This window comes from Lepus europaeus, chromosome 8, assembly GCF_033115175.1.
Source record: "Lepus europaeus isolate LE1 chromosome 8, mLepTim1.pri, whole genome shotgun sequence".
Classification (NCBI taxonomy): Eukaryota; Metazoa; Chordata; class Mammalia; order Lagomorpha; family Leporidae; genus Lepus; species Lepus europaeus.
In genome coordinates, this window is record NC_084834.1 from 50,837,154 (window position 1) to 50,861,244 (window position 24,091).

General features: G+C 37.9%; 1 pseudogene; it reads left to right on the forward strand.

Annotated features, from left to right (window-relative positions):
• Positions 1 to 18,796: 18,796 nt before the first annotated feature.
• LOC133766167 (U2 spliceosomal RNA) lies at positions 18,797 to 18,875 on the forward strand (annotated as a pseudogene).
• The last annotated feature ends 5,216 nt before the right edge of the window (positions 18,876 to 24,091 follow it).

Genomic DNA, 24,091 nt, shown 5'->3' on the forward strand with positions numbered 1-24,091 from the left:
GACTGTCCAGTTTTGTGTCCCAGCTCTGTTGTTGATTCATTTTGTGTTAATGCACACCCTGAGAAGAGACAGATGGTGGCTCATGTAGTTAGGCTTCTACAACCGGTGTGGGAGTCCTGGATTGAATTCCCAGCTCCTGGCTTCTATGTGATTCAGACCTGACCTTGCAAGCATCTGGGGAGCAAAACACTGGTAGGAAGCTATCTATCTCTCTGCTTCTTAAATAAATAGATAAAATAAGCATATGTAAAATGATGGCTCCTGAGCACTATATTCATAGGATTGTAATTTTGACTGAAGCATCTCAAATCATTTGTGTATTTGTCAGAATGATTCAAATATTTTAGTTCTCAGAATAGAGGATATAACTTAAAATGTTAATAATAGTCTTTCTGATTATGTAAATATTAGATATAGCTGTTTGATTTCTGGACCAATACATTATGGTTAAGGAAGCCTAGCTAATTGGTTTATTCAGGTTTTCAATGTCTTTGTGCCTCAATATTGATAAATTATATGTGTCCAGAAATCTATCCATTTCTTTTAGATTTTCTATTTTTTTACATATAACTTTAATAGTTATTAATGATTCTTTGTATTTGTGTTGTGTCAATTGTAACATCTCCTTTTTCACCTCTGCTTTTGTTAATTTGCCTCTCCCCCCAAGTTGCTTGGTTCATTAGTTTTTCAATATTGTTAATTTTTTTTCAAAAACAGCTCTTTATTCCACTGATATTTTGTATCAATTTTTTTATGCTATCTTGTTTATTTTCTAACTTTTGGTTTTTTTCCTTCTACTAATTTTGGGCTTGGTTCTTATTTTTCTAGGTAATCAAGATGTACTGATAATTTATTTGTTACTATTCCAATTTCTTGATGTAGGTGCTTATTGCTATAAACTTTCCTCTTAACATTACTTTTGCTGTATTCAATAAATTTTGATATGTTGAGTTTTCTTTTTCATTTGTGTCAATGAATTTTTTGATTACCCTTTTGATTTCTTCTAAGACCTACTCTTCATTCAAGAGCATATTTTTTAAAATCCATGATTTTATATATTTTCTAGATTTTCTTTGGTTGTTAATTTCTAATTTCATTCCATTGTGATCAGTGATGATACATGATATTCTTTGAATTTTTCTGAATTTGTTGAAACTCATTTTATGAGCAGGTGCATGGCCTATCTTAGAGAATACACCATGAACTGATGAAAACAATGTGTGCTCTGCAACAGTGGCATGGAATATTCTTTAAATATGTATTAGATCCATTTGGGTTATAGTGTAGATTGCCTCCATTGTTTCTTTGTTGACTTCTTTTTTGGCCTGGTTGATCTGTTTATGAAGTAGGTGTGTTGAATTTTCCCTATATTATGTATTAGAGTTCAAGTCTCTTTTTATAGCAATTAACATTTGTTTTATAAAACTGATTGCCTTAGGGTTAGGAGCATATATATTTACTATAGTAACATCTTCTGGTTGAATTAATCCCTTAATCATTACATAAACACCTTGTTTATCTCTTGTAGCAGTTTTTGTCTTAAAGTGTATTTTTTTTTCCAGATAAGTATAGCTATTTTTGCTTGATGTTGGTTTCTGCTTGATGGATTATCTTTTTCTTTCCTTCCACTTTCAATCTGTATGTATTTTTACTGATGAAGTACAAATTTTTTTTTTAAATTATTAGTAGTAATACTATTTTTATTTAAGTTATACATGATTCTTGGATTTCATATATACAGATTTTAGGAACATAGTGATTCTTCCCTCCCTCCCAGCCACACTCCAAACCTTCATCCTCCTCCTTTCCCCATTCCCAGTCTTAATTTGTATAGAGATTTACTTTCAGTTTATTTAATGACTGTAAGGATAACAGTACCCTAACTAATAGAGTTCAACAAATATATGAAGAAAAAAAAAACAAACTACTGTTCCTCAGCAGGGACAACAGTTGTAACAATCATCAAATCTCAAAATGTCAGTTTCATTTCAATACATAAAATTTTAGGTATTCTATTAATTACCCCTGATCAGGAAAAACATATGGTATCTGTCTTTTTGGGACTGGCATATTTCACTAAATATAATGGTTTCCAGTTGCATCCATTTTTTCAAATGACAGGATTTCAATTTTTTAACAGATAAGTAGTACTCCATAATGTACATATACCATAAATATATGTACCATAATATCTTTATCCAGTCTTCAGTTGATGGGCAGCTGGGATGATTTCAAATCTTAGATATTGTGAATTGAGCTGCAGTGAACACAGGAACAGATAACTTTTTCATATGCTGATTTCTTTTGGTTTGAGTAAGTTCCCAGGAGTGAGTGGGTTAATGGATCATATGGTAGATTGTATTCAGATTTCTGAGGTATCTATGTACTATCTTCCACAGTGACTGCACCAGTTTTTCCCCACATCCTTGCCAACATTTGTTGTTTCTTGATTTCTGTTTGAGAGCCATTATAACTGGGGTGAGGTGAAACATCACTGTAATTTTGATTTGCATTTCCCTGATGGCTAGTGATCTGAGAATTTTTTCAAGTGTCTGTTGGCCATGTGAATTTCCTCTCTTGGAAAATCCCTGTTCAAGTTCTTTGCCCATTTCTTAACTGGATTGTTTGTTGTGTTGTTGTTGAAATTCTTGAGCTCTTTATAAATTCTGGATGTTAATTCTTTATCAGTTGTATATTTCACAAATATTTTCTCCTATTCTGTCAGTTGCCTTGTCATGTTGCTGAGTGTTTCTTTTGCAGTGCAGAAGTTCCTCAGCTTTATGTAATCCCGTTTGTATATTTTGGCTTTTTTTTTTTTTTTTGGACAGGCAGAGTGGACAGTGAGAGAGAGAGAGACAGAGAGAAAGAGAGAAAGGTCTTCCTTTACCGTTGGTTCACCCTCTAATGGCTGTTGCGGCCGGCACACCATGCTGATCCGAAGCCAGGAGCCAGGTGCTTCCTCCTGGTCTCCCATGGGGTGCAGGGCCCAAGCACTTGGGCCATCCTCCCCTGCACTCCCGGGCCACAGCAGAGAGATGGACTGGAAAAGGGGCAACCAGGACAGAATCCGGCACCCGGACCAGGACTAGAGCCTGGTGTGCCAGCGTTGCAGGTGGAGGATTAGCCTAGTGAGCCGCAGCACTGGCCTATTTTGACTTTGATTGCCTGTGCTTCTGGGGTTTTTTCTAAGAAGTCTTTGCCTATGCCAATGCCTTGCAGAATTTCCCCAATGTTCTCTAGTAATTTGATGGTACTGTATAATACATTTAGGTCTTTCATCCATTTTGTGTGGATTTTGTATGGGAGGGGTCTATATTCATACTTCTGCCTGCAAAGATCTAATTTTCCCATCACCATTGGTTGGAGAGACTGTCCTTGCTCCAGGGATTGATTATAGCTCCTTTGTCAAAAATAAGTTGGTTATGGATGCATAGATTGATTTTTGGAGTTTCTGTTCTGTTCCATTGTTCTACACATACATTTTTGTGCTAGTACCAGGCTGGTTTGATTATAACTGCCCTGTAGTATGTCTCGAAATCTGGTATTGTGATCCCTCTGGGTTTGTTTTTATTGTATAAGATTTCTTTAGCTATTACTGGTCTCTTGTGATTACATAGGAATTTCAGCATAATTTTTCTAGATACGAGAAGAATGTCATTGATATTTTGATTGGAATCACATTGAATCTGTAAATTGCTTTTGGTAGTATGGACATTTTGATGATATTCATTCTTCCAATCTGTGAAAATTTCAACAGGAAGATGTGACTATAATAAATGTATATGTACTCAATTACAAGGTGCCTGGCTATTTAAAAATGTTAATAGATCTAAAAGGTAACATAGACTCCACTGAATATTAATAGGGGACATAAACACCCCACTTTCATCAATGGACAAGTAAACTAGACAGAAAATCAACAAAGAAACAACAGAGATAATTGACACTATGGACACACTGGAACTTGTTGATATCTACAGAACGTTTCACCCCATAGTTGCAAAATATGCATTCTTCTATAAGTATATGTAACTTTCCCTGGGATAGACCATATTCCAGGCCATAATTCAAGACTCAGAAAATTAAAACAATACATCGAAATCATTCCATGCATCTTTTCTGACCACGATGGAATGAAACTCAAAATTAAAAATTCTGGAATCTATAGATCAAATGCAAACACATGGAGACTTAACAGTATGCTCCTGAATGAATAGTGATCCATAGAAGCAATCAAAATAAAAATTAAAAAAAATTCTAGAAACAAATTAAGATGACAGTTCATCAAATCAAGACCCATGTGGGCCGGTGCCATGGCTCACTAGGCTAATCCTCTGCCTGCGGCGCCAGCACTCCGGGTTCTAGTCCTGGTCGGGGTGCCGGTTCTGTCCTGGTTGCTCCTCTTCCAGTCCAGCTCTCTGCTATGGCCCGGGAAGGCAGTGGAGGCTAGGCCAAGTGCTTGGGCCCTGCACCTGAATGGGAGACCAGGAGGAAGTGCCTGGCTTTGGATCAGTGTTGCGCGCCAGCCCTAGCGGCCATTTGGGTGGTGAACCAATCGAAGGAAGACCTTTCTCTCTATCTCTCTTTCTCACTGTCTAACTCTGCCTGTCAAAACAAACAAACAAACAACCAAAAACCAACCATGTGATACAGCAAAAGCAGTGTTAAGAGGGAAGTTTGTAGCAATTGGTGCCTACAAAAAGAAATTGGAAAGGCACCAAATAAATGAGCTACCAATGCATCTCAAGGATATAGAAAACTAACAACAAACCAAACCCCAAATTAGTAGGAGAAAAGAAATAATTAAAATTAGAGAAGAAATAAACAAAATTGAAACAAAAACCCAATAGATTAGTGAAATAAAGAGCTAGTTTTTTTCTTTTAATAATCAAAATTGATTCACCATTGCCTCAACTAAGCAAAAAAGAAGGGAAAAGATCCTAATCATTAAAATCAGAGATGAAAAATGAAATGTAATAATGGACACCAAAGATATAAAAAGAATCATCAGGAAATTCCACAAAGAGCTGTATGCCAACAAATTGGGAAACCTAGAAGTGGACAGATTTCTGGACACATACAACCTACCTATCCTGAACCATGAAGACATAGAAAACCTAAACAGACTAGTAACTAAGGTGGAGATTGAATCAGTAATAAATACCTTCCCAACAAAGAAAAAGTCAGGACCAGATGGCTTCACTGTTGAATCCTACCAGACTTTTAAAGAAGAACTAATTCAAATTCTTCTCAAGCAATTCAAAACAATTGAGAGAGAGAGAGAATCCTCCCCAAATTCCTGTGAAGTTTGCATCACCTTAATTCCTTAAAAAAAGAAAGATACAATAGAGAAAGAGAACTACAGACCAATATCCCTGATGAACATAGATGCAAAAATTCTCAACAAAATACAAGCTAATTGAATCCAACAACAGAAAAGTCATCCACTCAGATCAAGTGGAATTTTTCCCTGGTATGTAGAGATGGCTCAACATTCACAAATCAATAAATGTGATATATCCCATTAACAAACTGAAGATGAAAAACTCTATGATTATCTCAATAGATGTAGAGAAGGCATTTGATAAAATCCAACATACTTTCATGATGAAAACCTTAAGAAAATTGGGCATAGAAGGAACTTTCCTCAATACAATCAAGATAATTTATGACAGACCCATGATCCCCATCTTATTGAATGGTGAAATGTTAAAAGCATTCCCCCAAAATCCAGAACCACACAAAGATGCCCACTCTCACCATTACTATCCAATATTGTCTTGGAAATTTTAGCCAGAGCCATTTAGAAGAAAAAGAAATCAAAGCATTACAATTTGGGAAGGAGGAAGTCAAACTATCTCTATTTGCAGATGACATGATTCTATATATAGGGTATTCAAAAGACTCCATTGAGAGACAATTGGACCTTATAAAAGAGTTTGGTAAAGTGGCAGGATATTAAATTAACACAGAAAAATCAATAGCATTTGTATATACACATAATGCAACGGTTGAGAAAGAACTTCTAAGATTAATTCTATTCACAATAGCTACAAAATGGTTAAATGCCTTGGAATCATTTTAACCAAGGATGGCAGAGATCTCTATGGTCAAAATTATAAAACATTAAAGAAGGAAATAGATTAAGACATTAAAAAATGGAAAAAATCTTCCTTATTCCTGAAGTCAAATCTTGCAGGCAGTGTATAGATGGGTCTTTTTTTTTTTCTATCTAGTCAGTAAATCTTTATCTCCCAATTGGAGAATTTAGTCCACTCACTATCAACTTTATTATTGATGAGTAATAATTTGTCCCCATCATTTTCCATAAATATTCATGTTGTTTTTTAATGTCCTTTGTTTTTTAATAGGAAATTTTCTTCTTCACATTCATTCGTTCATGATATTGATTATCTTTGTCTGTTTCTATGTGTAATACATCTTAAGTATCTTTTGCAGGTGACTGATTCTTTCAATTTTTGCTTGTCTTGGAAGTTCTTTATTTCATCTTCATTTATGAATGAGAGTTTCACTGGCTTACTTCTAATCTTGGGCTATATCTCTTCATTCTCTCCTGGCCTGTAGGGTTTCGTTTAGGTAATCTGCTGTCATTCAAATGAGATTTCCCTTAAAAGTGATCTGGCATTTCTCTTGTATATTTTAGGATATTCTCTTTATGTTTTACTTTTGAAAGTTTTACTATTATGTGTCATGGTAAGGATATTTCTGATCATGCTTTTTAGGGTTTTAGTAATTCCTATATTGAATGTCCATATCTTTCTCCAAGGTAGGGAAATTTTCTGCTATAATTTCCCTGAATAGGTTGTCTAAGTCATTCTTCTTTTCCATCCCTTCCGGATCACCTAGTGCTCATATATTTGGTCCCAAACACTATTTTTCAGTCTAAGTTTTCTTCTCTTTTTGTGTGTCTGACTGAATTATATCTAAAGAACATTCTTCTAGATCAGATATTCATTCTTCTGACACACCAGGCCTATTTTAATACTTTCCACTGTATTTTTGACTTATTTAATATTTTGGCTTTTTTTTGGACAGGCAGAGTTATAGACAGTGAGAGAGAGAGACAGTTGGTTCACTCCCCAAATGGCTGCCATGGCAGGCGCTGCGCCGATCCGAAGCCAGGAGCCAGGTGCTTCTTCCTGGTCTCCCATGCAGGTGCAGGGCCCAAGGACTTGGGCCATCCTCCACTGCACTCCCTGGCTACAGCAGAGAGCTGGACTGGAAGAGGAGCAACCAGGACTAGAACCTGGCGTCCATATGGAATGCCGGCACCACAGGCAGAGGATTAACTAAGTGAGCCACGGCGCCGGCCCCGATAGCCCAGTATTCTTGATACTTGCTGTCTGCCCTCGGTTGGGGATGGGTGGTGAAGACAGTCCCTTGCTTTTACTAGAGTGGTTGCACTTGAATTTTGGATCACCAGAGCTCTCTACTGCCTTAGAGATGCATTTCAGGCCTGTGAGAGACTGGAGCAGATGTAGGCTGAAACATTTGTCCATCCTACCAGAGCACAGGTTTTCCTCTGGGGTCACAACAGGTCTCTAGTTCTGCCTATGAGTATAGACCTGGAAATAGGGATCTCTGGTTCAGTGTTCTGCTTGGTCTCGCTTCAGTGATGTCATCACTTTTTATGACTGAGTAATATTTCATTGTGTATATGTACCACATTTTCTTTATCCGTTCATTGATAGATGGACAATTAGGTTGTTGGAATTTTCTGGTAATTCTGAACATTGCCACATTAAACATGGGAATTCAGATATTTCTTTGACAAATAGATTTTATTTCCATAATATATATATATACACACACACACACACACACACCCAGTGATGGGGTAGCTGGATCACATGGCAGATATATTCTGAGTCGTTTGAGTAACCTCCACACTGTTATCCATAATGCTGCACTAATTTACTTTCCCACCAACAGGGCACAATTATTGCCTTTCCTCCTTCCTCTCCTTCCTTTGTTACTTTTGATAATGGTCAATGTTCCTGGATTAAGATGCTATCTCATTGTGATTTTGATTTGTCTTCCCCTGATGATTAGTGATGTGAAGCATTTTTTCAGGTATCTGTTTGCCTTTTTATGTCTGCCTTTAAGAAATTTCTGTTTAGATCTACTGCCCCTTTTTAATTGGATTATTTTTATTTTTATTTGCAATCAAGTTGAGTTCCTTCTATATTCTGCATGTTAACCCCTGTCAAATGTAAAGCTTACAAGTATTTTCTGTCATTCTGTAGGCTCTCCAATCTTTTGATTGTTTCCTTTGCTGTGAAAAAGATCTTTAGTTTGATGAAGCCCATTTGTATATATATATATATTTTTTTGCTTTTATTCCTGTGTTTTTGGGGTCTGACCTACAAAATCCTCACCTGTTACAATATTCTGAATTGTCTTCTCTCTTTCCTTCTTACCATTTAAAAGTTTCTGGTCTCACATTTAAGTCTTCAATCCATTTTTAATTGATGTTTGCACTTTTACATAGTAAAAGAGAAGGATTTAATTTCATTCTTTTGCATGTGGATATCCCATTTTTTCCAGCATGACTTATTAAAAAGGCCATTCATTTAACAATACATTTTCTTAGTCCCTTTGCCAAAGATCTGCTAGCTTTAGCTGTGGGCTTACTTCTGGGTCTGTATTTTGTTCTATTGGTCTATGGATCTGCCTCTTGCTTTGTTCTTTTGCTCAAGATAACTTCGGCTATCTATGGACTTTTGTGGGTGTATTCATTTTCCAGTAGTGGTTTCTTTCATTTTTTTTTTCTTCTGTGAAAAATGTTACCGGCATTTTGATAGGGATTGCATTGAATATGTACAGCACTTTGGGTAGTATGAACATTTTAATGCAATTTATTTTTCCAATCCATGACCATGGTGTATTTTTTCTTTCTTTGTGTCCTCTAATTTCTTTCAACAATGATTTATGATTTTCATTGCTGAGATCTTTCACCTCCATGGTTAAATTTATTGTGTGTGTGTGTGTGTGTGTGTTTTAACCACCAGGTGATCTTTCCTGGAAAATATTCCATTCACCAGAGAAGAATGTATATTCTGCAGTCTTTGCTGACTTTCTGTCTAGATGATCTGTGTATTTTTCAATGTGGAGTGTTGAAGTCCCCTACCAGGGTTGGCGCCATGGATCACTAGGTTAATCCTCCATATGGATGCTGGGTTCTAGACCCGGTTGCTTCTCTTCCAGTCCAGCTCTCTGCTGTGGCCGGGGAAGGCAATGGAGGATAGCACAAGTGCTTGGGCCCTGCACCTTCATGGGAGACCAGGAGGAATCACCTGGTTCCTGGCTTTGGATCGGCACAGCACTGGCCATAGTGGCCATTTGGGGGGTGAACCAATGGAAGGAAGACCTTTCTCTCGGTCTCTCTCTCACTGTCTAACTCTGCCTGTCAAATAAAAAAAATGTAGTCTCGTACTATTATTATATTTAAGCCTATCTTTCCTTGTGTCTATTAATATTTACTTTATGCATTTGGGTGCTCCAATATTAGATGCATATATATTTATATGTGCTGTATCCTCTTGCTGTATTGCGCCCCTTATTATTGTATAGTGATCTTACTGGTATCTATCTTTTTTTTTTTTTGACACTCATAAACAGTACATATTTTGGTCCTGATTATTTAATCCCTTCAGTAATTCTATATGTCCCTATTACATAATTTAGTTCATTGACATTTCAGGTAATTTTTGCTAGGTAAGATCTTACTACTGCCATTTTGATAATTGTCTTGTATTTTTATTATAGTTCCTTTATTTCTCCCTGTCTTACACTCTTCATTAGTTGTTAAGTGTTTTTCTCTAGTGGTGTGCTTTGATTTTTTTGCTTACTATTTTTGGTAAATCTGTTGTAGTTTCTTTCTTTATGGTAACTATGAGGATTATAGAAACTTTTACTGTAACAAGTTATTTTCAAATGATAACAACTTAAGTTTGATGATAAAGATAGGGAGAGACAAGTAAAATACAGAGAAAGAAGAAATCCCAATACAGTGCTCTACCTTTGTGCTTCATTGTTCTCCACACTGAATTTTCAATGTCACATTTGGCATCTTTGAATATTGCCTATTTCTTACCACTATAGCATTGTGATTTTGATTTTTTTTTTTTTGACAGGCAGAGTTAGACAGTGAGAGAGAGAGAGAGAAAGATCTTCCTTCCATTGGTTCACCACCCAAATGGCCACTATGGCTGGTGCACTGCACTGATCTGAAGCCAGGAGCCAGGTGCTTCTCCTGGTCTCCCATGCGGGTGCAGGGCCCAAGGACTTGGGCCATCCTCCACTGCCTTCCTAGGTCACAGCAGAGAGCTGGACTGGAAGAGGAGCAACCAGGACAGAATCTGGTGCCCCAACCGGGACTAGAACCCGCAGGCAGAGGATTAGCCAAGTGAGCCTCAGCACTGGCCTGTGATTATGATTTTTAAATCTTACGTAAAAATATAAATTGTGCACACATCATGTTTGCAGTATCAAAGCATTCTGAATTCGTTGGTATAGTTCATCTTACAAGTGGATTTTCTACCTTCTGATTTTTTTTTTCCTTGTTACCTGTTAGCATCTCTTTCTTTCACTTTGAAGAACTTCCTTTAGCATTTGTTTTAATTCAAGTCTGGTGATGATAAATTCTCTCAGCTTCTGTTTGTCTGGGAATGTCTTTATTTCCCCTTCATATCTTAAGGATAGCTTTGCTGGATACTGTATTCTTGCCTGGCAAAATTTTGTTTTTCCTTTAACACAACACTGTAAAACTTTTATCCCTTCCCATCCTGGCCCTTAAGTTTTTTGCTGAGAAATCTATTCAAAATCCCATCAAATTCATTTAGTAATTCATTTCCTTGCAGCTCATAGAACTCATAGAGCCTTTTCTTCAAGACCAATGGAATAATATCTCTGACTTCTAGGTAATTATCATTTTACTTTTATTTTAAAGTCAATGTTATTTTACGTATTTAAGGTATGCAACATGCTCTCGGATACACTCACACACACATACACACACATAAGATTACAATAGTGAATTCAATGGACATACCTGTCATTACATATTTACCTGCTTTTCTTTCTGTGTATGTGGTAAGAGCAGCTAAAGTCTGCTCATTTAGTCTGAAATATAAATAAGGTGCAATTTTATTACTTAAAGTTGCCATATTATATATCAAATCTCTGGAGTCATTAATTCTACTTATTTCCTCTGTAGCCTCTGACTTTTAAGTTCCTCCTCCCTCTACCTTGCCACCCCTGACAATTAATGTTTTATTTTCTATCTTGGTATATTTGTTTTTTTTTTTAATTCTACATCATCAGTATTTTTCTTTCAATGGCTATTTTCCCTCAGAATAACATGTTCAGGTATGTGTTTGGATCTGTATCTGTATCTGTAGATCAATCATCTATCTGTGTAACTGTCTCCCTCTCTGGGGGCCTTCAGAAACTTCTTCAAAAATTCACATTACCTTAATTTAAAAAAATCCATAGCAACAAAATTTTATGTTTAACAAATGGTTCAAAATGCAGAGGCAAAAGCATGAATGTTTTATAATTTCCCTGAAAAGAGGAAGCACTGTAGAATGCACAGTTTCAGAAAGCTTCGTTGAGGTTTATAAAAGTAAAACTGCCTAAGCCTCAAGAAGAGGGGCTGCAGATGCTGTGCCTAGCTTATCCCCATCCCGTATAACGATACTGTTTCTCCGCAAGTCTATAAACGCTCATGGTTATAAATCAAGTGCACATCCATCAAAAGGTTGTGAAAGCATTTTCATCCAGTCAGTGGCTAGATTGTGAAAGGGGCAGTAATGAAAGCTGATGGATTTTACATGGCGTGAAAGTTCTATCAAGGGTACTAAAATACAATAGGCTTGGAAGAAGTGGCTGTATTTCAAAGGTTACAAAGGAATAAGAACTAACTGGTCTTTCCTTGATTCTGTGTCTCAGAGTGGGCTAACGAGAAGCATGAGACATAGAATTTGACAGATGACATGTTTAAAATGCAAAAAACCCAAAGTGGATGTTCTGATAACACATTCAAAGGGCTTTAGAATGTATACTTGCACACTACTCATTTTCTTCCCTATTTTATTTTATTTTATTTTATTTTCAGGCATTACAATAAATCATTTTCTGTTTTAGCTAAGTGATAAATATTAGTTTATAGCAGATATGATAAGATATATAAAATTACATACACTTATATAACAGTCACTCGTTTAAGAATTATTTCTTTAGATGTTTCTGCACCCTGCCCCCATATTTCAAGATTCCACTTTCCTTTATAAGAAGTGCAGTCATTTATAAATATTTCAGGTTATGTTTCAAGGTGATTACAAATTTGAGGGATGCCCATCCTAACATATATGACGTCATCACAAATAAGGTGCATGCAAGGACTCACTCTGCCTCTTCATTCTTCTCATGATCAGTCCCTGCAGAATAAATATATTTATTTGTTTTGTTAGGTTGAGAGGGAGAGAGAGAGGAAGGGAGGATGGGAAAAGGAGGGAGAGAGCGAGAGAGAGATATTGCTCATCAGCTGATTTACTCACCAGATACCTGCAGTAGCTGAGGCTGGTCCATGCTGAAGCCAGGAGCTGGGAAAGTGATCTGGGTCTCCCAGATTGGGAGGTGGCAGAGACCCAAGTATTTGGGTCATCACCTGCTGCCTTCCAGGGTGTATACTTTCAGGAAGCTGATATTCGAAACAAGCTGGTACATGAAATTAGGTTCTTTTTTTTTAGATTTATTTATTTATTTATTTATTGAAAGTCGGAGTTACACAGAGAGGAGAGGCAGAAAGGGAGACAGAGACAGAGAGAGGTCTTCCATCCGTTGGTTCACTCCCCTACTGGTCGCAACAGCCAGAGCTGTGTCGATCCAAAGCCAAGAGCCAGGAGCCTCCCCCAGGTCTCCCACTTGAGTACAGGGGTCCAAGCTCTTGGGCCATCTTCCACTGCTTTCCCAGGCCATTGCAGAGAGCTGGATCGGAAGTGAAACAGCAGGGACTTGAACTGGAGCCCATATGGAATGCTGGCACTGCAGGTGGCGGCCTCACCCACTATGCCACAGCATTGGCCCCTGAATATAGGTTCTTTTATATAGGTGCTGTGTCCCAAGCCATGTCTTAACCTCTGCAACAAAATGCCTGCCCCTCATATTATCTTTAATTCTATTTTCAGTTAGCTTTTTGAAGATCCCTATTCCCTGTGTGTATGTCTCAGTTTCTTTATCCCATCATCCACCAACAGACATTTCACTTGTCCTTATATCTTGGTATTGTAAAAATGCTGCAGTGAACATGGAGGTTCAGAGATCTTTGTGAAGTGGTGATTTCATTTCCATTACATAAATGCCAGAGGAGGATTTCAAGGTCATATGCTATCTTACTTTTAAGGATTTACTTGATTATTTGGACCCATCCAAGATAATTCTTTTTCTCTTAACATAAATCTAACTTACTAGGGAACCTGATTACACTTGGAAAATTTCTTCTGTCATATACCATAATACAGAAGTGCTATCTTCTCCCTTATCATTGTTCTGTTGATGGACAGCAAGCTACAAATCCTGCTCATACTTACATGGAGGTGACTACAAGTGGTTTGAGTTATTGTAGAACTTATAGTTCTCTACTACATGTGTCATCAAAAAGGGCAGCGTTTGGCTACAAAGCTAATAAACGATGCCCATTGACTTGCAATAATTTTATAATTTCTTTACCTCAGTAATTTGTCATGCTATGGCTATTGTTTATTTCTCTACCATATGCAGTAGGATCATAAAATTTATGTTTGTCTTATTCTGTTCATTCACATCAGTACCATAATCAGTTCCTCATTTTTAAGCAGAATGACTTCTCTTCTTGTGTTAATTATACAATTATTGTTAGTAGGTCCAATCACAAAATTACTTTATGATACTGTCTAGTATGTTCATTCTCAAACCTTTTCGTATTCATATCCTAATGTTTTATTATTAATATTTTTATTTCCCTCTTTATGTTGCAGTTGAAATTATATGTGGGAACTTCAAGGTAGTAAAAGATATATCATTAAATGTTTCTTTTGTTTTTTTAAAAAAAGATTTATTTATTTATTTGAAAGGCAGAGAGTTACAGAGAGGCAGAAACAGAGAAAGAGAAGTCTTCCATCCACTGGTTCACTCCTCAAATATCCACAATGACCATAGCTGGGTCAATCTGAAGCCAGAAGGTTCTTCTGGATCTCCCACCTGGGTGCATGGGCCCAAGGACGTGATCCATATTCTACCGCTTTCCCAGACCATAGCAGAGAGCTGGATTGGAAGTGGAGCAGCTGGGTCTCAAACCGGCACCCATATGGGATGCCGGCAATGCACATGGCAGCATTACATGCTATGCCACAGTGCTGGACCCTAAATATTTCTAACAACAAGTGGGAACTCAGTTCAGTTTTAGTATTGTTTAGGTAGGAATGTAAATATGATTTTTGAACAAAAAGAACAAAGAACTAATTATCGTAAGCATATTAATAGCTAAAATTATAATCTGAAAGAAAATTAAAAACATTAAAGTGACTAAAGAAAATATAGTAAACTATTTTTTAGTTTTATTTTTAAATTGTATTTAAGTTATACAGGTCTCATGTATTTCATATATACAGAGTTAGGAACATAGTGAGACTTCCCATAGTACCCTCTTTTCCACCCGTACTCCAACACTTCTTCCTCCTTCCTCTCCTGTTGCTACTGTTAATTTTTACAAAGATCTACTTTCAGTTTTACTTTATGATGATTAAGTTAACCGTACACTAAGTAAAGAGCTGACATTATAGTATGAGGAAAAAACACCGTTCCTCAACAGAAGAAAAAAGGGCAATAAACGATCATTGAATCTCAAAATGTCCATTTCACTCCAATGTTACTAAGGTAATATTAGTTACCTTAGTATGGTATCTGTCTTTTTAGAACTGGCTTATTTCACTAAGTATAATGATTTCTAGTTGCATACATTTTATTGCAAAAGAAAGGATTTAATTTTTTTACAGTTGAGTGCTACTCCATAGTGTGTGTGTGTATAATATATATATATATATATATATATATATATATATACCATAATATCTCTATCCAGTCAACAGTTTATGGACACCTGAGTTGATTCCATACCTTAGCTATTGTGGATTGAGCTGCAATGATCATGGGAGTACAGATAACTCTTGCAAATGTAGATTTCATTTGGCTTGGATAAACTCCCAGGGGTGGGATGGCTGGATCATATAATGAGTTTGTATTCAGATTTTTGAGGTATCTCCATACTGTCCTCCACGGTGGCTGGATCAGTTTACATTCCCACCAACAATGAATTAGGGTGCTTTTTCCCCAATATCCTCGCCAGAATTTGTTGTTTGTTGATTTCTCTATGAGAGCTATTCTAACTGGGGTCAGGTGGAACCTCCTTGTGGTTTTGGTTTGGTCACTGATGGCTAGTGACCTTGAGCATTTCTGTTTGTTATGGAAGGTCTTTATTTCACTTTCATTCATAAAAGAGAGCTTTGCAGGGTACATTATGGTGAGTTGACAGATTTTTTTTCTCTTAAGCTCTGCACAATGTCTCACCATTCTCACCTAGCCTTAAAGTTTCTAATGAGAAATCAGCAGTGAGTCTAATTGGAGATTCTCTGAAAATAATCTGGCATTTGTGTTGTGCACATTTTAGATTCTTTTCTTACGTTTTACTGTTGAAAGTTTGACTACAATGTGTCCTGGTGAAGATCTTTTCTGGTCATTTTATTAGGATTTCTATATGCTTCTTGCACTCAGTGATTACTTTCTTTCTCCAAATTGTGAAGTTTTCTGTAATCGTTTCACAAATAGGCCTTCTTGTCCATTCTTTCTGCACCTTTAGGAACTTCTAAGTCCTGTATGTTGGGTTGTTTGATAACATGCTACATCCCAAACATCTGCAACACTATTTTTAAGTTTTCTAATTTCTTCTTCTCTTTTTGGTATGACTGAAAGATTTCCAAAGATTTGTCTCCCAGCTCAGATATTCTTTCTTCTGCCTCACCAAGTCTGCTGTTAATGCTTTCCATTGCATTTTTATTTGATCTATTGAATTTCATTTCTAATCTTTCATTTTCATTTCCTTTTACAATCTCAATTTCATAGGAAAAATTTTCATTTGGTTGTCTTTAGTTTGTAGATTTGCTTCTGATTGCTTTTGGGTAATCCTATGATTATGCAACTCTCAGCTGCTGCAGTCCTGTGTTTTGTCTGTGTTTGTGTTGTACGTCCATACCTTCCACACAGGTCCATGGCATTCCTCTTCCTTTGATAGAATTTCCAGTGTGGTTTTCTCTCTCTAAATCTCCCCTGAGACTATACTTCCTATACGTTTTGTTCTATGTATCCCTAGCTTAGTATAGTACATCATTCCCTATTCCTCCATCTTGGAATCCCTCAAGAGAGTGGATCTAATAATCTATTTTACTATTTTTACCTGTTTATTTATAGTTATCTATTTTTTTAAAAAAACTTACTTTATTTGAGAGGGAGAGAGAGAAAGAGACAGATACTGACAGAAGTAGACACAGAGAGGGACGGAGAAAGACAGACAGAGAGAGGGGAAAGAAAGAGGAGCATATTTGTATACACAAATTCATTCTCTGAATGCCTGCAATAACCAGGCCAGACTGAAGCCAGAAGCCTGTAACTCAGTCCAACTCTCCCACACGGGGGGCAGAGATCCAAGACCTCGAACTATCATCTGCTGCCTCCCAGAATGCTCATTAGCAGGAAGCTGGGATAGGAAGTAGAGCTGAGACTCAAACCCAGGCACTCTGATATGGTATAACCCAAGTGACAGCTGCTTCTTCCTGGTCTCCCATGTGGGTGCAGGGGCCCAAGCACTTGGGCCATCCTCCACTGCCTTCCTGGGCCACAGCAGAGAGCTGGACTGGAAGAGGAGCAACCGGGACAGAACCTGGGGTGCCGGCGCTGCAGGTGGAGGATTAGCCTAGTGAGCTGTGGCGCTGGCCAGATATAAAGTTTTTTAAAATATGTATTTATTTATTTGAAAGGCAGAGTTACAGAGAGAAGGAGGGAGAGACAGAGAGAAGTCTTTCATCTGCTGGTTTACTAGAGGTTTCCCACATGGGTGTTGGGGGCCCAAGCACTTGTGCCATCTTCTGCTGCCTTCCCAGACACGTTAACAGAGAGTGGTATCAGAAATGGAGCAGCTGGGGCCCAAACTGGGGATGCTGGTATTGCAGCTGGCGGCTTAACCTGATATGCCACACAGCAAGCCCTCAGATTTAAATTTAAATCTGTATTTGGGCAGGAACCAGACTGAGATGCCACTTTGAATCCTTGCAGAATGTTGGTTATTCCCCCACACTGGTAGCTATGAGAATATATCTTATAGGACGTCCAACTGCTGGGAGAATAACTGACAGAAGTCCCCAGCTCTAGACTCTCGCAGAGCATTTGCCCAGAGGCCATACTTCTCCTGGGCTACCTCCAGCTTATAACTGAGTGCAGTAGGGACACTCTGGCAGGTCTGTACCTGGGAGACACAATGCTTCTGTTTGTGTGACAGTGACAGTTTTTCTGGGACTTTCTTGAACCACACGGCAGTCTAGGGTGTGTCTGCCCAGCCTTGCTTCTGTGTGTTCCTCCCTTGGAGCAATTCTTCCATCATATCTTGGTGTCTTTCCCAGCCTTCCCTGGCTTCCTCCCATTTCCTCACATAGACAATTTTCCTTAATAAAATCCTTGTACGTTTAATCCCATCTTGGATGTACTTCTAGTAGGACATGGACTCATTTTCCCCTTATTTGAGTGGAGTCGCAGATTAGAATTATTTAAAGGTTCTAATACAAATACAATTTTTGAGTATGTTTAATGTCTTTGATGTTTAAAGTAATTACTTTGGGTGGTAACTTTAAGCCTAAGATCACTCATGATTACATGTTTTTGCTCAGTATTATAGCAGGTGCCATCTTTATGTATTTTTAAAAGTAGGGAACACTGTCTTTTTTTGTTAAATGCTAAGTAGTTACGAAAATACACTGTAGTTGACATAGTTTTAGGTTACACTGAGGGTATTACGAGGTTTTTATGGTGATTGCTCAGAACTGGAGTACTGCACATTACTATTACATTACACACATTACTATTCTTTTTAAATTTTTAAATTTTATTTATTTATTTTTGACAGGCAGAGTGGACAGTGAGAGAGACAGAGAGAAAGGTCTTCCTTTGCTGTTGGTTCACCCTCAATGGCCGGCATGGCTGGCACGCTGCCGCTGGTGCACTGCACTGATCCAAAGGCAGGAGCCAGGTGCTTCTCCTGGTCTCCCATGGGGTGCAGGGCCCAAGCACTTGGGCCATCCTCCACTGCACTCCTGGGCCACAGCAGAGAGCTGGACTGAAAGAGGGCAACTGGGACAGAATTCGGTGCCCCAATCGGGACTAGAACCTGGTGTGCTGGTGCCGCAAGGCGGAGGATTAGCCTATTGAGCCACGGCGCCGGCTCATTACTATTCTGCTTAAAGCAATGCCAGGTTAGCTGTGTATTTAATGGGATATACAGAATTATCAATGTAGATTTATTTAGATACCAAAGCCTGATTGAAGTAGATTTATTTAAACATAGTATTTTCTCTTCAGTTGGAAACTTGAACTAATTTTCTTTTGTATTCATAGCTCTTAATTTTCAGAATTATGAACAAATTTAAGCCACATCCTTCATTCTAATCATGTTATTTTATGATGTGCTTAGTGTATTGCTTCTTGGCCTTTTGGCTAAGATCAAGTGTAGTATGATGTGCTTAGTGTGAAAGGAATATCCTTATTTACCCTTTCTTCCTGGATTGTTATATTCGTCATAACTACTGTGATGGACATAAGTGAGAGGGTAAATAGGCCGGTATTTGAGAACATGTAAATTTAAGAAAATCCCTAGATACTTGTTAAGTTCAAAGAAGAGAATGCCACTGGAGTGGGCACTTAGTTACGTTATTAAATCGCTGATTAAGATGCCCATGCCTCATTAGAGTACCTGGGCATGTACACGTCACTGGCTCCTGACTCCAAATTCCTGCTAATGCAGACATCAGAGGTAATGGGTAAGAGCTAATTAGACTGCTGCCACTCGTGTGAGAGACCTGGATTGGGCTCCTGAATCATGATTTCAGCTTGGCCTACTCTTGGATGTTGCATGCATCTGGGTAGTGAACCAGTGGATTGGGAGCATGCTCTCTCTCAAATAAGTAAAAAATAAAATAAAATAAAAAGTGGAGAGAGAATACCATTAATAAGAAGAATTAATAAGAAAGATTTTATGAAATCAGTTTGAATTTTGGATTTATCTAGAATTAAATCCCGAATCTTATCTAAGTTGATGTTGATGAGGCTAAGCATTATTAGGGAACAGGAAATACCAAAATAAGAAATCTGCATATGGTGGAAGAATATATGGTCTTACTTCCCAAAACTGCTTAGAATCACATTTCCTTCACTAGGCAATGAGAGATAGTTAACGGGAGTGAGTTTTTATTTCAGCCATGTATCAACTACATAGTGATGATATGCTGGAGTAACTCTGCTTTACTGGATATTCTTCATATTAATCATATATTGATTATTATGAGCAACTAATTGGTCTTGTAAAACTTTTTCTCTCAGAGAATATACTTTTTAGTAATGAAAAATTATCTGATTTATTGTGTCAGTGGATGGTACCCATTTTCTGTTGTTCTTTGTGCTTCTTGTTGTTGAGGCCAGTGTTACCAATGCAGGATCAATCCCTGAGACTGAACACCTTCATAAATTCTGCGCCCCAGGTTCCCTGCTTGCCTCACCTTAGACCCAGCCTTGCTGTCTTTTTCTTTCTGATACCTTCACTCTTAATTTGGGGAATCAACAATCTTAAGGATGGTTTGTCTTTTACTAATGCATCTCAGTTCCATGGTTTGACTCCTTTTTCTAAAATCTTTCTCTTGAGCCACTTGTTTATATATATATATATATAATTTTTAATTATTTATACATATATATATATATATATAGAGAGAGAGAGAGAGAGAGAGAGAGAAAGAGATTGAGAGTTATCTGAAAGGCAGAGTTACGGAGAGTCAGAGGCAGAGAGAGAGAGAGGACTTCCATCCGCTGATTCACTCCCCAGATGGCTGCAACAGCTGGAGCTGCGCCAATCCTAAGCCAGGAGCCAAGGGCTTCTTCTGAGTCTCCCACATGGGTGCAGGGGCCCAAAAACTTGGACTATCTTCCACTGCTTTCCCAGGCCACAACAGAAAGATGAATTGGAAGTTTAGCAGCCAGGTCTCGAACCATATGGGTGCCAACACTGCGGGAGGTGGCTTTACCCACTATACCACAGCCAGCCCTACAGCCACTTGTTTCTGTGAACACATCATAGATGTTGTTGCTACTGAAATCTATACCATTTCTAAAACATTGGTATCAAGCATCTTAATTCTTGATATCTCTGATTTTTCAGCTCACTCTTTTCAGTATCCTCACTTGAGGAAATTTAATGTTATTGTCCCTGTCATGCTTCCCCTCTTGCACTCATTTTCACCTTTACATATTTAGAACCCATTACTCAAACCACTGCCTTGCATATAGTTACATTTTTACATCAACTGCAATTATCCAACCCTGGTCCTAGCTAAACTCAAGTCTGCTGCTTGACACCTTTAACCAACAGATGGACACTTTGGAACCACTAGACCCAAACTAGAAAACATAGTGAGTTTTCTTATTTGTCACAAATTTCACACTGTCCCACAGGTCTCTGTAATTGCCAAATTTTCTCCTATATTTCCAACCATCTCTTTTCTTTTTTCTCCTTCTAATCAAATTTTTCATACACATTTATTTTTCTTCAATTTCAATTGATAAAACAATCAGAAAACAAAAACCTCATCTTATTTTGTCACACTATGATTTATCAGTTCTTCTGTATTCTTATATTCTTAGACTTGTTTTTTTTTTTTTAAGATTTATTTGTTTATATGAAAGACAGAGTCAGAGAGGCAGAGATGGGGAAGAGTTCCATCCACTGGTTCACTCCTCAAATGTCCTCAATGGCTGGAGCTGGGCCAATCTGAAGCCAAGAGCCACGAGCTTCTTCCTGGTCTCCTATGCAGGTGTAGGGCGCTATAGACATGGGGCAGCTTATACTGCTTTCCTGGGATATAGCAGAGAGCTGGATTGGAAGGGGAGCAGCCAGGACTCCAGTGGCCATATGAGATGCAGGCACTGCAAGTGGTGGCTTTACTGGCTACACTATAGCACTGGCCTCTAGGCTTGTTTTTATAATGAATGAACTGCCTTGGAATCTATTGTTGGGCGTCCTTCTGATTAAGTATAAATTTTACTTCAGAACTATCTCTTCTCTATTGTTTGTCATCAATTTCTCATTTTTATTGGGTCAGTCCTATTATTATACCAATGTTGCCTAATAACCCTGATCATAAAAAATTGAAGAAATCAGATTTTAACTCCATATATCCATGAAGTTATTTCATTGTTCTTCCTTTTAGGACAAAATTCCTTTGGAAGTTTTATACTTTTCCTATTTGTAAACTTGTACTTAGGAAAGCAGAATGAGCATTATAGAATAATGAGTTAATCACAGAAACTGTAGGAGGAGAATCTGGGAAGGAAGGGTAGAAAATGGAAATATCACCAATCATTCTGTGAAGCAATGGTGTGAGGACGTCTATGTTAGAGCCTTCAAAAGGATCTAGAAAGCCAGACGTGTCAGCTACCAATAGCGTCTTGAAGAAAAGTTAAAGGAGAAGACTATAAAGGGGTATTGCCTCTGGACCTGGGGTGAACTTGGAATTGCTGATAGTCAGTATCGCTGCTGGTGAGAAAGAAGAGCTGTGGGTAGAGTAAGACAAGCTATTACAACTTGACAGGTTTGGAGTGTGTGTTGCACTACATCTAACTTCAGTAACCTTCAGAAAACAATGGCTACCACTTCAATCCTCCATGCAGATTTCTTTTTTGTTCATCTGAAATCCAGAATCCTACAGATAAGCCTTTTTTTTTTAAGATTTATTTACTTATTTGAAAGTCAGAGTTACACAGAGAGAGAGAGAGAGGTCTTCCATCTACTGATTCACTCCCCAGTTGGCCGCAACAGTCAGAGCTGCACCAATCCCAAGTCAGGAGCCATGAGCTTGTGAGTGCAAGGGCCCAAGGACTTGGGCCATCTTCCACTGCTTTCCCAGACCATAGCAGAGAGCTGGATTGGAAGAAGAGCAGCCGGGACTCAAACCGGTGCCCATATGGGATACTGGCACTGCAGGCTTTACCCGCTTTGCCACAGTGCGGGCCCCCGAGAAGGAGTTTTATAAATACTGTTCTGGCTTACTCAAATCAGCACAGTACAAAAGCAGCATAATATCCATTGTATCAACTTTTTGAGTTTCCATTGCTACTTTAATTTATTCATTGTAAGATTTTATCTCCATTATGTCATTTAGTAAATTCTTATAAAGTTTACCCATGAATCTATTTCATAAATTCAATGATAATTTCTTAAACATTGTTTTCATTAACCAGTCGACTTCATTGTTTCAGAGACCTGCTATTTCCTGGACTTTTACCTTCCTCATGGCCTAGCCCTCTTCATTCTGTTTTGGAGACTGTTCTTCCTCTGTTCTTTATGTGTTGGAGTGACCTACAGCATTTTTAATGCTCCAGTGCCACTTCTTTTCTACTTGGTATCACCATTTCCATTGTTTAGATAACAGTCTATTCTGATCACTCCTACTTTTATATTATTAGCCCTAATATCTCCCCTAAAATCCAATCTTGCATATACAGTTTCCTGGTTGATATCCCTACTTTAGTGTTTAATGGGTGTCTCTGTGTTGCACCAAGCATTGGCTGCTATGATTTGGAAACGCTAGTTACTACTCAAAGACATCAGTGTCATGATTATATTATAGATGTTATCCCTTCTGTACTTTGATATTCTTTCTCAATTCATCCTGCTTGAAACTCTGAGATGTTCTTTGGTCTCTGAGATGCCACCTGTTTATTTTTCACTTATCTTTTTGGCAACTCTTCTAAAATGTCTGCTATTGTTACTTTGATATACTTTTAGTGGGCCACGAACAGAAGGTACTGAAACTTAGTTCATCTGGGACATGGAGACATTCTTAGTTTGGGAGGCATTATGTTGAGAGAATAAAAGAGGATTTTATGACAAAAGGTGTGAAAGTAGGTGATATCTTGAGCTTTGATATTGTGAATGCATTCTTTCATCTATATTGGTTTGCTTTGTATTAGGCTCTAAAAAGTGCAACATATATTAAGCTCAAGAAATCACTAGAAGACTTGAGTAAACTACTAATTACCTATTCTAAAACTGTCTCTGATAGGTAGAATATAGTGCTACACATATATTTTGGGATTTTTATGATATTCTTCCTATTCTAACTTAGTTTCCCATGTGTCAATTGAATTCTTTTTCTTCCTTATTCAGTAAGAGCTATCAACTTTACTGTAAATGCTGAAGATTGTATGGTTGGGTAAAATAATTCAATCTAAAATATTGCAGATTCAATTATTAAATGTACTAAAAGTAACCCAACCAACCAACTGGATCTCAGTTCAGTAATCTTGAATTTTTTTCATATAATTTCAGGTTTTAACTGGAAAGGGTGAATAATGTCTTTTTCATTCACTGATTTATTTACTGTGCAGAATATGGTGGAGGAACTATTTTTTAATATTTATTTATTTATTTGAAAGGCAGAGTTAGAGAGAGGCAGAGGCAGAGAGAGAGAGAGTGGTCTTCTATCCACTGGGTCACTCTCCAGAGACCAAAAGAGCCAGAGCTGTGCCTATCCAAAGCCAGGAGCCAGGAGCTTCTTCTGGGTTTCCCATGCAGGTGCAGGGGCCCAAGGACTTGGGTCATCTTCTACTGCTTTTCCAGGCCATAGTAGAGAGCTGGATTGGAAGTGGAGCTGCCGGGACTTGAACTGGCTCCCATATAGGATGCCAACACTGCAAGTGACGGCTTTATCCACTATACCAC